A 14874-nucleotide genomic window follows, 5' to 3' on the forward strand; every position below is an offset into this window, starting at 1 on the left:
GTGGGCAAAATACAGCGGGCCCTAGCATGATGGGTGGGTGGAGAGATGGGGCGAAGGAAGGAGGAAAAGGAGAGAGAGAGAAAGACAGAAAGAAAGGGAGGAAGATACAGACAGAAGAAGAGGGAGAGAAACAGGTAGCCAGAAAGAGGCAGATGGAAGAGAGGGAGGAAGGGAGAAAGGGAAAAACAAAGTGAATGCTGGGAGGAAGGGAAGGAAAGGACAAAGGGAATGCTGGGAGGAAGGGAGGAACAGAGGAAGGTAGGTGGCCTTGGGACCTTCTGCTGGGCCCAGGGGCAGGCTCGGCTGCTCCAGGGCCTGGCAGAAGGCTTGGGAAGGCTGCGGCAGGCTTTGAGGCCTACTGCCGGGCCTAGGAGCAGGCTTGGCTGCTCCAGGGCCTGGCAGAAGGCTCGGGAAGGCGGCGACGGGCTCCGCGGCCTACTGCCGGGCCTAGGAGCAGGCTTGGCTGCTCCAGGCCCTGGCAGAAGGCTCGGGAAGGCGGCGGCGGGCTCCGCGGCCTACTGCCGGGCCTAGGAGCAGGCTTGGCTACTCCAGGGCCTGGCAGAAGGCTCGGGAAGGCGGCGGCGGGCTCCGCGGCCTACTGCCGGGCCTAGGAGCAGGCTTGGCTGCTCCAGGCCCTGGCAGAAGGCTCGGGACGGGGGCGGCGGGCTCCGCGGCCTACTGCCGGGCCTAGGAGCAGGCTTGGCTGCTCCAGGGCCTGGCAGAAGGCTCGGGAAGGCGGCGGCGGGCTCCGCGGCCTACTGCCGGGCTTTGTGGCCTTCTGGCGGGCCTAAGGGCAGGCGAGCCTGCCCCAGATCCCGGCAGAAGGCTCCCTGGGCGAGGGGAAGCCGGCCGGAGGACTTACCGCTGGGGAAGGCTTCTTCCTCTGAGCGGCAACTCCCCGGCCGGCCCAGGCGAGGCAGGGCCAACCAGCCAATGGGGAGTCGCGCTTTGTGTGGCTCCCCATTGGCTGCTTGGCCCTCGAGTGACACTCGGAGGGCCCAATCAGGAGCCGCTTTGCGGCTCCTGATTGGGCCCTCCGAGTTTTTATCCCGGACAGGGCCCGCCCTAACTCCTCCCCACTTGCCCTTACTCCTTTATTCCTCCCGCTCCTCCGGAGCGGGGGGAGGGTTAAAGATACTACCCTCCCTTCTGGCTCAGGGCAGTTTACATATAACAAAGATGAAGTACATATAACAAGAAGAGGTACAGCACAATTCATAAATTTGAGTAAACAATAGTATCAGTCATTTTAACTGGTTATCACAGTGTGCATAACATCTAGTAACTTGCTAACTATGCAATGGTGATTTCATGTGTAGGCTAGTGCGAGATTCACTATTTGGATAGGAGTTTTCTGGGGGCCCCGCAGATGCCATTTTTTCGGTTGGCCTCAACCAAATGCCTGGTCAAATAGCTCCGTTTTGCTGGCCCTGCAGAACTGTGGAAGTTCAGGTAGGGCCCTGATCTCTTCCAGGAACTCATTCTACTAGGACAGGGGGCCAAAAGAGATGTGCTTCTTTGGGGCCAGGGGTCACCAGCTAGTTGGAGGTGGTGTAATGTAGAGCTTTTTTGGGGGTGTGGTCAGTGAAGCGGTCTCTGAGGTACACTGGGCCCAGACTGCATATGCCCTTGAAAGTGATTACCAAAACTTTAAACCTGATCTGGAATTCGACTGGTAACCAATGTAATTGTTGGAGCATGGGCCGAATGTAGGACCTCCATAGTGTTCTTGTGAGGACCCCGACCCTGCATTCTGGACCAGCTGTAGTTTCTGGATCAGGGATAAGGGCAGGCCTGCGTAGAACAAGTTGCAGAAGTCTAGCCTCGAGGTGACTGTTGCATGGATCCCTGGAATATTATGCCAAATGGGGAGAGTTTTACAGATACTATGGACAGCCAACAAGACATACAAGAAGGTTCTATATCAAAATAGCCTGAACTCTACCTGGAAGCTATAATGACTAAAACAGAGGCTATCACACTTTGGTCATACACTGGGAAAGCCAATAATGCTAGGAAAAGTTGAGGTCAGTGGGAAAAGAGGAAGACCCAGCATCAGACCACACCTGGAGTACTGTGTGCAGTTCTGGAGGCCTCGCTTCAAGAAGGACATAGATAAAATTGAAAGGGTACAGAGGAGAGTGACAAGGATGATCTGGGGCCAAGGGACCAAGCCCTATGAAGATAGGTTGAGGGACTTGGGAATGTTCAACCTGGAGAAAAGGAGGTTGAAAGGGGACATGATAGCCCTCTTTAAGTATTTGAAAGGTTGCCACTTGGAGGAGGGCAGGATGTTGTTTCTGTTGGCTGCAGAGGAAAGGACGCGCAGTAATGGGTTTAAACTACAACGATATAGGCTAGATATCAGGAAAAAATTTTTTTCGGTCAGAGTAGTTCAGCAGTGGAATAGGCTGCCTAAGGAGGTGGTGAGCTCCCCCTCACTGGCAGTCTTCAAGCAAAGGTTGGATACATACTTTTTTGGATGCTTTGGGCTGATCCTGCGTTGAGCAGGGGGTTGGACTAGATGGCCTGTATGGCCCCTTCAAACTTTATGATTCTGTGATTCTGTGAGATGGATGGACTCGGTTAAGGAAACCACAGTTCTCAATTTGCAAGAGCTGAAAAAGGCTGTTCATAAAAGGGCAGCTGGAGGACGGTAATGCATAGGGTCGTCATATGTTGGAAGAAACTTGCTGGCACTTTAGACACAGAACACACACATAGTAATAATTTCCTTTCTTCCCCCTTGAATCCAGCCATAGAGGTTCATCAACTATCTGGATTTTACCAATATCTGAGCTTGGCCCTCATTAGGAAAAGCAAAAGGTTCCATGTTTCTGCTATAAGGATAAGATTTTGTTGTTGCTATTGGAAGGGGGAAAAAATCCAAACCAAACAAAAGCAGTTAGTGCCTTGGTACTTCAGCTGTGTGTATTTACCCAGCAAAAAAGAGCTGATATTTTCTTTCCTGAATGAATATGCAAATGAGCTTAATCAACACATCCCATGAGCAGGTTTGGAATAATGGATTGTGGTATTATGTGCTGAATGTTTATTTCGAACTATTCTTAGCACTTTTTGCTTTTGCTCCCGCATGAGTTTAAAAAACAAAAAAACAAAACCAAAAACCCAGCAACTCCTACCCACTGGAAGACAAAATCCACAAGGATATTTGTACCTCTTCTTCACCTTGAGAACTTAAGAGGTTTGGGTGCACCACATGGCAAAATGAATCATTCTTCACTCCTGTATTAATTTGTCGATTTAAATGCTCTTGTGCATTGTGGCAGCCATCAGCAGCACGGGACTATCTGTTATCCTGCCTGCACAGGAAAATCACTCCAATCCTTTCAGAGTTCTTCTGTACTGCAGCTCATTCACATTTATTGAGCATGGTTCAGGGGCCAAGACACACAACATCATAACCTCTTCAAAGCTGCACGTTTCAACAGGATATATGAAGAATGTCCTACGGGGGCATTGAAGGAGATGTGTAGTTAGCCTATTTAGATTAGGAACTTCCTAGTATTTATAAAATAATCTTGGTGATGTTGGTGGGCCCAGTTGGAGGCTTCCTGCTCTTTTGATCACATTTCATTCTGCGGGTATGAATCTGTTGAGGGTCGCAGGTCCCCGGAAAGCATGCCTTGCCTTGACCAGGGCCAGGGCTTTTCCAGTCCTGGCCCCTACTTGGTGGAACAAGCTTCTGGAAGAGCTGAGGGCCCTGTCGGAGCTCTCCAGGTTCTGTAGGGCCTGCAAGAAGGAGCTGTTCTGCCAGGCTTTTGGTTGAGGCTGGGATGATCACCGGGCTAATAAAATCGGGCCCTCCCCTGTACTTGTGGCATCTGGACCTCCCGGGGCCCAGCTTTACATCAGACTGACACTGCTGGGAATGGAGATGTATATGGGTCTAATTGTTATGCCTGCCACCTTTACCATTTTAATTTGGGATTATTGTATTTTGTGTTGAAGTTCTATCAATGAGAGGGTATCTCACTGTCTTATGTTTTTATCTTGTTGTGAACCACCATGAGTTAGCTGGTCTGGGAGTTGGCAGTATAGAAGTTTAATAATAAATAAATGTCCTCCCTGTTTGCTTTCAGATGACAAAGAACAACAGTTTTCCAGATAGTCAGGTCTATCTCCACTCCTCTTTATGTAGTCCCAACCCCCCTCTATAATGAAACTATCCCTTAAGCAGCCAGTGCTTTGGTCCTCCTTTGCATATTTAAATTCTGACAATAGATTTGACCACCAGCCCACTATCTCATCAAAATATATGGAAGTTTGTGCATGGCAACTCTCTATTCCCAGCCATCACTTTCCAGCCCAGTGGGAGCAATAATGGGGATTGGGGGAAAAAAAAGATGAGCAAACGTGCAACACCACTTCCTGTTGTGCCTGGAAATTTCATTACAATGCTCTAGGAATTCCCCAAATCTCTGTGGTTTTACCATTGAGATCACGGAATTCTGGGAATGTTATGATGTTACTTGAAACTCAATATTGGTTGGTCCTCTATTTTTGCTCCTGCTGAAGAGGCTCCCTGGCAACCCTAACTGGCACTGCCCATATGAGAATGAATGCTGCCAACTGCACAGTTACAAATACTGTTATTGGGAAAACACTTCTTTGTTTGCTCCCAAACTTCAAGCAGCCCGGAACACTGAAAAATATCATTTTTTAACCTGAGCACTCAAAATTGTTCTAAACTGTATTGCAATTGTCTGTAAATCCCAAATCCCAGGCTGAAGCCAGATTGAAATGAGTCAAGGACAGATGTTTCATCTATAAATGCCTGCATTTGCTCTACCACAATCTACTATCTCACTTTGGCTGAGAAGGAGAGATTGGACACAGATTGATAATTGCCCATATCCCTCTTAAACAGTGATGGCTTCATGAGAAAAGGTCTAATCACACCTTCTTGAAGCAAAGATGGAAATACCTCCGTAAAGGGGGCATACTTTCACTGAGGATTAAAAAAAAAACTTTTTCCTGCTATGACTTTAACAGCCTGGATAGACAAGGATCCTGTTTGCAAGAAATGGTCTTCATAGCCCCAAGCACTATGTCTGAAGTTTGATGTAGTGGTTAGGAGTGCGGACTTCTAATCTGGCATGCTGGGTTTGATTCTGCATTCCCCCACATGCAGCCAGCTGGGTGACCTTGGGTTCACCACGGCACTGATAAAGCTATTCTGATATCAGGGCTCTCTCAGCCTCACCCACCTCACAGGGTGTCTGTTGTGGGGAGAGGAAAGGGGAGACAATTGTAAGCCGCTTTGAGCCTCCTCCGGGTAGAGAAAAGCGGCATATAAGTATCAACTCTTCTTGTTGTTCTTCTGCATCATTCAGGGACAACAACCTGAAACTATCCCCAGAACATTGACAAGTTCTGATACACGCAGCACAGGATCTACACTCAGACTGGCATCAAAAACAGATTGGATGAGACTTTATCAACAAAAAACTGAACAAAGCTGTTGTACACTTCAAATTAGAATCAAAACTTTTGGGACCACTAATACAAAAGGAAGCATTCTTTGTTTCCATCATTGCCACCTGATAGGCCCTTAAGTGGGTTTTGTAACATGCTGAGTCTGATTTGGCATTAGTTTTTCACCAGTACTGTTGTAGCAAGTAATTATTAGCAAGTAATTATTAGATCACAGCACAGGCTGTGAAATGAGCCCCTCTACCAGATCATTTCCAGTGCAGGAAAGAAAATCCAACATACAACCCTTCTCATATGTCAAGCCCAACACAACCAGGGCTTGTAGTATCCTAGTATCCTATAGTTGCTATGGTGATCAAATCATGTATCAGAGATACCTGATTATCCGGATCAAAGTGACCCCTTTTGATCCTCCATTTCTCGAAATAGTATTGCAAAAGTGTTGCCCGTGTTTTCTTGGGCTGCTTTCTTGATTCTGCCTCTATGCTTTGTTGCTTTCTTTTTTCTTTAAATGCTGTTACTCATAAGGATATGCTGATTTCCAACAATCCCCTCCTCAAGTCTTGGGAGAGCCCCAGGTGCTCAATACCAGCAAATACTGCCACAAAAAGGTCTTCTTCCCCATCCGTCATCTGCCCAATCCATCCAATAGTAAAAAAAAAAAGCATTAATTTACAAAAGCTGTGTTCTCTAGGCCGTCTTGCTTATTTGACAGTTGAAATTGATGGGATTCATTGATCTTTAATACTGAATACAAGCATTGAGTATCTTTAATATTGAAGTGTAAATTAACTGAAGCGCTGCCTTATTCTGGTAGACATTTATTATTACAACAGTGGAGGGAGAGCGGCAGCTGGCTCTTCCTTACCTGGCTTTCCAGAATATTATGAGATTTCTATTCTTGGGAGGAAAGAGCTACTGTGGATCACTCAGCAACTGCTGTTCCAAATCTACCAATGGAACTCCATGGCAGGCCGAGTCGCATGGAGCTATTGTGAAGTTATGAAGGTAGAAAGCTGGCAAGGGAGCAGGTGCTATCCAGTCTTTTGGAGAGTGCCACACGTACAATTATCTGCCCACTGAGTAGAAATCACGGGTGTGTACTCATGGCACTGAGCTTGGGAGCAAATTTGTTCCCTTGCAGCTAAGAAGCTGAGCCAGAGAGAGAATGAGTCTTGGCGAAGAGACCTTCATGGATTTACCAGAACAGTCTCACTCCTGTGCTGCCAGTTTGTCTACAGTTGTGGAGAGTGAGTGTCTTGAGGTACAAGGGCATCAATCTGTGGAGAACAGAAGTCATCCCTTAGAAGGGACCCCTTCTTGGATCAGCTGACCAATATCTTCCAGTAGGTTACCCATGTGGGCTGAGGTGGAGGTGGGCTTCTGGTAGGCAGTGATTCAATAATGAGCAATATAGAGAGTGGGGTCCAGGACTGGCATTTTGACCATGTGGTGATTTGCCTACCGCCCTCCCCTAAGGCTCAGAGTGGTTCACATGGAACAGAAACACAGAACAGTACATAGAACTCTGTGGCTATATCAAATCAAGGTAACAGTAATAGTAACAACAATAAACAGAGAAAAATAACATTCTAACAATAAACAGTAACCAATCTAACAGACCCATGGTTGGTCAGCATATGACAGAGGTTTGGGGGCCCAGTTGATGTTGTTTGACTTCAGTCGACTTCAACCAAATCCCTTTTGCAGGCTCTGTGGAACTGTTTTCATTCTGTTAGGGCCCTGATCTCTTCTGGGAGATTGTTCCACCATGTGGGGGGCAGGACAGAGAAGGCTCTGGCTGTGGTGGAAGTCAAGCAGACTTCCTTAGGGCCATCACTGGCTCATTGGGATCACTAGCAGGTTAGGAGCTACTCAGGTTCATACCATCCAAGTATAAGTATGCTGTGAGTTGTTCCCATCACTTACATTGGGCCAACCATTTTATATTTGCCCTAAGACTATGGATGTTTGAGCTATGTCCTCCTAGCTCTTGCCGAAGTCTGTCTTGCTTCCTTGAGTATTAAATGTTCAGATTCTGATATCATTCTCCATCCCTCAGAATACAATCACATTCTTAACTGTGATGCCTAACCTTTGTGTTGATTTCCCCCCTAATTGGACTCACTTTTGACCCTGTGTTCCTCTCTTGAAATCTGCTGGGGAAAACCCACTGCTTAAAAAAAAATACAAACACACATGTTGGTTATTCTAGAAAAAAATGTGAATAAAAACTCCGACATCTTTCAGGGTTGGCTTCTCATTAAGGTTATTGCAGAGATAACAGTAGCTGGGCACGTAGGAGTAAAATTGCCTCAAGATAGAGAGCTTAAAGCTGAGAGATACGTCTTAATTTACTGTTAAATGGATTACAGGTATGTTGGCAAATGGATCTAGTTTAGTTTGTATTATTTTGTACATTTCATGATATCTTGTTAATTTTTATGAAAACATTCATTTGTAGACTCTGCAGTGGCAATCATCGAAGAAGTATTTGAAAACAGGGAAAAATACACCTAGGAGCCCATTCTGATTGCCCAGAAATTATATGATTTATACACCAAACAAGAGTGACTGTGAGACTTATCATTTTGGCCTGCTGATTTCGTTTTTCTCTTATCTGAGGCTTATTCTGAAAGCATCCGCTTTGTGCAAAATAGTTTCTAGTACGGCTGTCTCAAGTGGGGAAAAAAAGAACGGATAGCTTTTTGGAAAGTTAGCAAAAACCCCTTTTGTAGCAGTGAACGTTGTGAACTTTGATTGACAGATAGCCACTGCATTTTTGCTTTGCTTGAGAGCAGGCCTTGTGGTCCATGTGAACTCTGCCCACCTGCCATATAACAAGAAAGACTCATTAAGTCTTTTGTGTTTGCTGTCCTAAGAAAGCAGCAAAAATAGGCTATTAAGCTACTGGAAACACAGGGCCGGCACATATAGCTTGTGAGTCATAAACAGGACAGGTCTGTTTCAGCTCCCACTTTTCCAATACAGAAATACATCCCACAATTAAGCACACAGCAAGAGAGAGAGAGAGAGGCAGACTGTGCCACTGGAAACAAGTTAGATCCTTCTAGCCCCATTGATGACCACAGACATAGAAGGGTATGCCTCTTCTAAGGGTGGCATTGTAAAATGCTGACACTGGAAAGCCATAGACAGAGGGAATAACCCTATCTAGGATTGCATTGCAATTGAACCAAAGACAAAGCTAACTGTTGTAAAAATAGATCCAGGCGGGTAGCAGTGTTGGTCTGAAGTAACAGAACCAAGTTTGAATCCAAAGTTTATATCCAGAATTAAACTTGGTTGGTCTTAAAGGTGCTTTTGGACTCAAACTTTGTTCTGTTAAAATCAAACAGGTTAAAAGGGGTAGCAATGTATTTGTTTAGACAGGGAGGGAGATGTAGAGAACAAATCCAAGAAAGGGATGATATTCTGAAATAAATTGTACAGCAATGTAATTTCTGCAGGTTTCTGCTAAGGACATTTTGGAGATCGTTAATTCATGGGGTTATCAGGAATGACTTGATGGCACTTAACATACATACACCCCACCCCCCCAGTGGAAGGGATTCCCAATGGACACCCCAAAAACCGCTTCCCTTGAGAGACAGGGAACAACATGAGGGGTGAATCTGCAGTGGGTGGAGAGAGTCAGCAAAAATCTATTAGTCAAAATCAACTGAGGATCCAGCCTTTATACTGGAGGATTCAAATAATAGACTTGTGTAGCAATTGTGTAGAGAGTTCATCAGAGGGATGTCACCACTGAGTAGGTTTTGAGCAGAGCATCCTAATCCTAACTTTTAATATATTTGGTGCACAAAGAGATTTCCATATGGCCTTATTTCCCCTTCTCCCCTCTAACTAGCCCTACTACGCATTTTACATTCTCTTATTTTCCGATGCCTGTAAATGGCTCCTGCAGATGAACAATGTTCTGCTGTCTTCCTGGCCAGTTATAAATGTAGGGAAAACAGCAGCCTGAGGCTTTGCATTGAGTTGTTGCTAAGCAATAGCAAAGGGGTTAGCTTTGGAACCACTAATGCTAAAAGACCTTCAAGTACCGGAAAAGGAAGATAAGAAGAGGAATGCAGTAGGAAAAGAGCTGGGTTGTAGTGTGGATGAATAATTCAGATTCTGTTGGACACACATTACCTTTCAGAAGCCAAATCTGCCATGGTGCTGTCCAATTTAACTTTCTTGGAACTTTCTGGAATTCCTCCCAACTTTCTTTAGCCTTGGCTCACCTGAATTCTTGTGTCTTGTTGCTGGGTCCTTGAGGGGAAGAAAAGACCTGGATGACATATCATTGCAGACTGCTCAGCAAACTGTTCCCTCCTGGCCACTAAACAGAGCCAAATCAAATGTCAGACAAGAGAAGAAAACAATAATACTGTAAATATTAGCACCATTGTATAAATCTCAGCTGTACCTTTACCGGGAATACAGTTCACAGAGCTTGGCCACCTGGCCTCCTTTCCCTCTCCATGCCGAAAGAATGGAGGACGCCGAAATGGACTGTCAGAAACAGGCAATGAAAATGATTTGGAGGATCCGGAGAGTCCTGGAAGAGGTGGCTGAAAAGATTAGGGCTGTTTAGATTAGTGAGGAGACATAAAAGAGTCATAAAGATAACGAATAGCACTGGGGGAAAAAACTAGATCAGGCCCACCGGTCTGTCATAACAAAAGAATATCTAATAAAATAAACAAACCCTGAAAGGGTGGACAGAGCAGCTTGGCAGGTGTGATCCAAGAGAGCAGGAGTCTGGTATTCAGGATGGACGGACACGTATGCTGGTATGTATTTTGTGGTTAAATACTTTAACACATCTGTTTGGATATAAAAGAGGAAGAGACACAACTGTGTATAATTTGGATTCTTCTAAATTTCTTTGGATGTGGAAAGGCCATTCCCCCCATTTTGATGCTCTCTTTGCTTCTGTCTTGGCATCATTTTTATGGCCAATTAACAGCTATTTTGTTTATGTCTGCTTTTATGATATATGGGAGGGGGGTGGCATCTGCTTTCCAGTTAAAATGTAGTAAGGCTTATTTAATCTACTTTTTGACAGCCAACAATGTGCAGCATGTCCCTTCGCCTCCTTTTGTTCTTCCCCAATTAGTCTTATTGTTCACACTTCTGAGTCATCTCAGCTGTTACCTCATTCCAAGAAGACCCACTTTAAAAGTGTGCGTTTGTTTTTGGAAGCTCAACATTTATTGCTTTCTTTGAAGGACAAATAGGCCACATTACTTGGGTTTGGCTCTCTTTGGTGAAAAGAGAAGAATTGGCATCTTCAAGCATTTTTGTAATAGCCACTTTATTCACAAAGTTACAAGTGGAGCGCAAATCACAATAGCCTCAGTCTGCTTCTCTCGCTCTTTCTACCCGCTTGTCACATAAGCACAAGCACACACTCACACTCCTGCCACCTGTCCTCATCTGGGAGAGGTCATCTTCCCCTAGCTTACTTTGATACTGAACACAGCTACCGGTTTATTCTGTAGCAATTAATACACCATTTGGAGTCATCAATGCAGCAATAAAATGGACAGCTAACAATCATGACTTTCGAAAAATATGTATTCTACTCTCAAAGCAGGTATCAATTTTGATGATTTTTTTTCAGTGACACTTCAGAAAACTGGTATGTAGTCTAGAGCAGCGGTCCCCAACCCCCGGGATGGGGACCATTACCGGTCCATGGATCAGTTGGTACCGGGCCATGGCTCTTTCTCCCTGGCTGCTGCCTTGGGGGCTGCCCTGCCACTCTGATGGCAGATCACCTTTGGTGCTCTCCAGTGGCTGCCATAGCTCGGGCTCCCCCTCCCCCATAGCTGGGGCTCCCCAGCGGGCGGCGGGAAGTCAGGGGCTCTGGTGGGAAAGCAAGTGGAGCAGGGACTCAGGTGGCGGCAATGTCCCTCGGCAAAAGACTACCCTCCGGGCTTCAGTAAAATTGTCAAGCGTTGACCAGTCCCCGGTGATAAAAAGGTTGGGGACCACTGGTCTAGAGCAATCTTAACAAGAACTAGTGATGAGCTTCAGTTCCATACTCATTCAGCCTAACAGAGAATTGAGCATTTATTGGGGAAGCAAAAGGCTGCACAATTAGATACATCATGGCACAGTCCAGCCCTAGGACCCATTACTCTGCAGCTTGACTGCTTTAGAGGTAAGAATTAGGTTGTTCAAGCTTTAATAGATATTCTTGTGTCAATACAACACCATTTGGTTTATGGTGAGGATGATGTGCATTGGTTTACTATACCAAGAATACCACCAACCAAAACTGTGATATGATTACCAGCAGCATTTGCTACAACACTGACAGATCAGTTTCTCAGTGGAACAGGATTCCTCATCCATCTTTGGAGATTTTTATACAAAGGCTAGATAGCCATTTGATGGAGAGGCTGATTCTTTGACGGCTCAAGGGGGTGGCAGGTTACAGTGGATGAGTGATTGGGATGTGAGTGTCCTTCATAGTGCAGGGGTTGGGACTAGATGGCCCTTCCAACTCTATGATTCTATCAACATCCTTAATTCTGATTTCCACCTTCAGTCGTCCCCGGCCCGAAGGAAGGGCGCCTAGCCTCGACCAGGGTGAGGGCCTTTTCGGTCCTGGCCCCTACCTGGTGGAATGAGCTCCCGGGTGATCTGCGGGCCCTGTAGGATTTGTCAGCTTTCCGCAGGGCCTGTAAAACAAAGCTCTTCCACCAGGTCTATGGTTGAGGCTGGGGTCAGCGAATCAGGGACATCGCTCCCCCCCCCCAGGAGTTGGAGTGTACGCGATTCCCCTATCCTTTCCTCTTCACCTCTTTGATAATTGGGGGAGGGATGGGATTTTTAGCCATCATGTTAGTAGATTGATGTTTTAATGGGAATTTTAATGGGGTTAGTTGTTGTGACCCACCTCGAGCCTGTTGGGAGAGGCGGGAAATAAATCTAATAATAATAATAATAATAATAATAATAATAATAATAATAATAATAATAATAGTTAGCATACAATTGGTAGTTTGGGATATGTACTGATAAATATATGACCAATAAAACCCCATTCCCCATTTCAAAGCATTAGAACTGTTCCTACTCAGAACAAAATTGTTCCTGACATCCAGAAGCCTTCCACTCTGCTGGCTATTCTAGTACTGTGTCTGGTTTTGCTTTCCCAGACAATGGGCCGGCTGTTGCCTACTGGCTCATCTAGATTTGCAGCGCGGTGTTCAGCATTTCCATTTTTATGCCAGCCTTCCTGTTTTCCTGGCTCCCTCTCCTCCGAAAGCAGCACCTGGGACTCATCCTATCCAGCTTTCACTATGGCTAGAATACTGCAAAGGATGATATTCCCTGGGGCCATCGTCTGGCTCATGAGATGGAGCATGGGCTGCCAGCCTGGCACAGCACCTTTGCTGGGCTTTCTTGACAGGAGCCCTCTGCTGCCATGGCTGGGTGGAAGCAGATCCTGGTGAGCAGGCAGACTGAGTCCTGGACTGGGGCTTTATTGTCCCAGGAATAGGTGGGGGAGAGAAGTTCTAGCAGAGGAGCTTCCACTGCAGCCTCCTCAGGACCAAGATCTGGAGTGAGGGACAGCTGCCTTTTAGGGGTCTTCTGGAGTTTCCTGGTCTTCCTCAGACCATGTCTTTGGTGCTGGTAGCATAGCAAGAGAGCTGAGTGCCAAGCTGCTTAAAATAATAAAATTCTTTTTATTAAGAAGAGAAAAAACTTTGTATAGAAAGAGAGAAAAGAGAGTGTCCTAACTGTCTGACTGTTCTGTTCTGGGGACAAGCAGGGAGATGTGTGCTCAAAGGAGCAGGACATCTCCAAAGAGCTAATCAGGATGCTGGAGGAGAGTCTTTGAAAATTATCAAGAAGTTCATATTCTAATTATGCTGAATACACATGTCCTTTGATGCCTCCTGTAGGGTACTCCTGATATGCCTTTGAATCATGCACCTTACGGATTTCAACTTTGGGCTCCTCAGGCTTCTCCTAGGAGGATTCCAAATCAGGAGTCCAAAGCCCACTGTGAGGATCATATCCAGCAAATGTGCAGGCTTGACTGTTGATGACAATAGGCATCAGTCAACAGTTAAGGACACTCAAGGGATCAGTTATGACGAAGGTTCATCCCTGAGAGAGACCAGTTTCTTCTAGATCTGAGCTTTCCTCAGCCTCTGCAATTTCATGTAAAATATATCGAACAGCCAGGGCATTTCCTCAGACAAATTCACCCCATTACCATGCAGTGGGTGAATAATAAGACTACCACTACCTTTTTTAAAAGTAAAGTTTTTACTTTTGAAGGGATCTTTTTACATAAGATAAAATCAGACCAGGGGGACTAAATCCCACACTAAGTTATGTGAGGTCATAAGGAGTAGAGTTTTGTAAACAAACAAAAAATCCAAGACCACTCTATCATTTGAGGGTCCCAGGTAAGGAGGGGAAATGTCATTCACTTACCAAAACATCCCGGCCCTGTGAGTGATTACTGTAACTGCCTATAGAATTGGATGCCTGCATTCTCCTACCAGTTTAAAATTTGGGAGGAAGGATCCATTGGGTAAGGGGCACAGTCCCAGAGAATATCCTCACAGTGGGCTGGTGAAAGAGGAAAGCTATATCTGGAGATGTCAGTCTGTTGACACCAATGGAAATGACTATGCAATTTATCTAGCAGCTTTATACCTGCTATTAAAGAATCTGACTCACTTGAAGAAACCCACACAACCCCTTTCTAATTACAACTATTTTCTTTGCACTCCTCCCCAAATTAGACTCTTCCAATTTGTCTCCTCCTTTTGTATGCCTTCTGATGATGATGATGTCATCCGTTCAGTCGTGTCCGACCCTCGGCGATTCTATAGGAAAATCTTCCCCATGCACCCCTGTCTCTGACTGCGTCTTTTTTTGCTATGCCTTCTATACGTATATAACTGTTGTGAAGTCACAAATGACATGGCACTTCTGTAGGGTTTACAAGGCAAGAGACAAACAGTGGTGATCTGCCATTACCTTCCTCTGCAGAGTCTTCCTTGGTGGTCTCCCATCCATGTACTGACTTTGCTTTGCTTCCGAGATCTGACGAGATCAGGTTATGTGATTCCACCTTCTCTCACGCCTGGTACACCTGTGCTGAAAAGCCAATGAATAAAATGTAGAAAAATCCTCAGGGGTATGAGGTTTATATGACCAAAGAAACACCCTTCGAGGCTATTATCTTTAAATGCAGCTCTCCATCCATTGCATTATGAAAGACATGTTTGGCACACAAGAGACAAATTTATGCTTATGTGCACATACTTGCACCTCTCATTTCCATAGCATCAGATGGTTTACTGCACAATTCACATCTTGCATAAAATCCCTTTTTGTGGCAATAAATAAAGCGGTGCAAGAAGTCTGAGC

This window comes from Paroedura picta, chromosome 5 (genome assembly GCF_049243985.1).
Source record: "Paroedura picta isolate Pp20150507F chromosome 5, Ppicta_v3.0, whole genome shotgun sequence".
NCBI classification, from domain to species: domain Eukaryota; kingdom Metazoa; phylum Chordata; class Lepidosauria; order Squamata; family Gekkonidae; genus Paroedura; species Paroedura picta.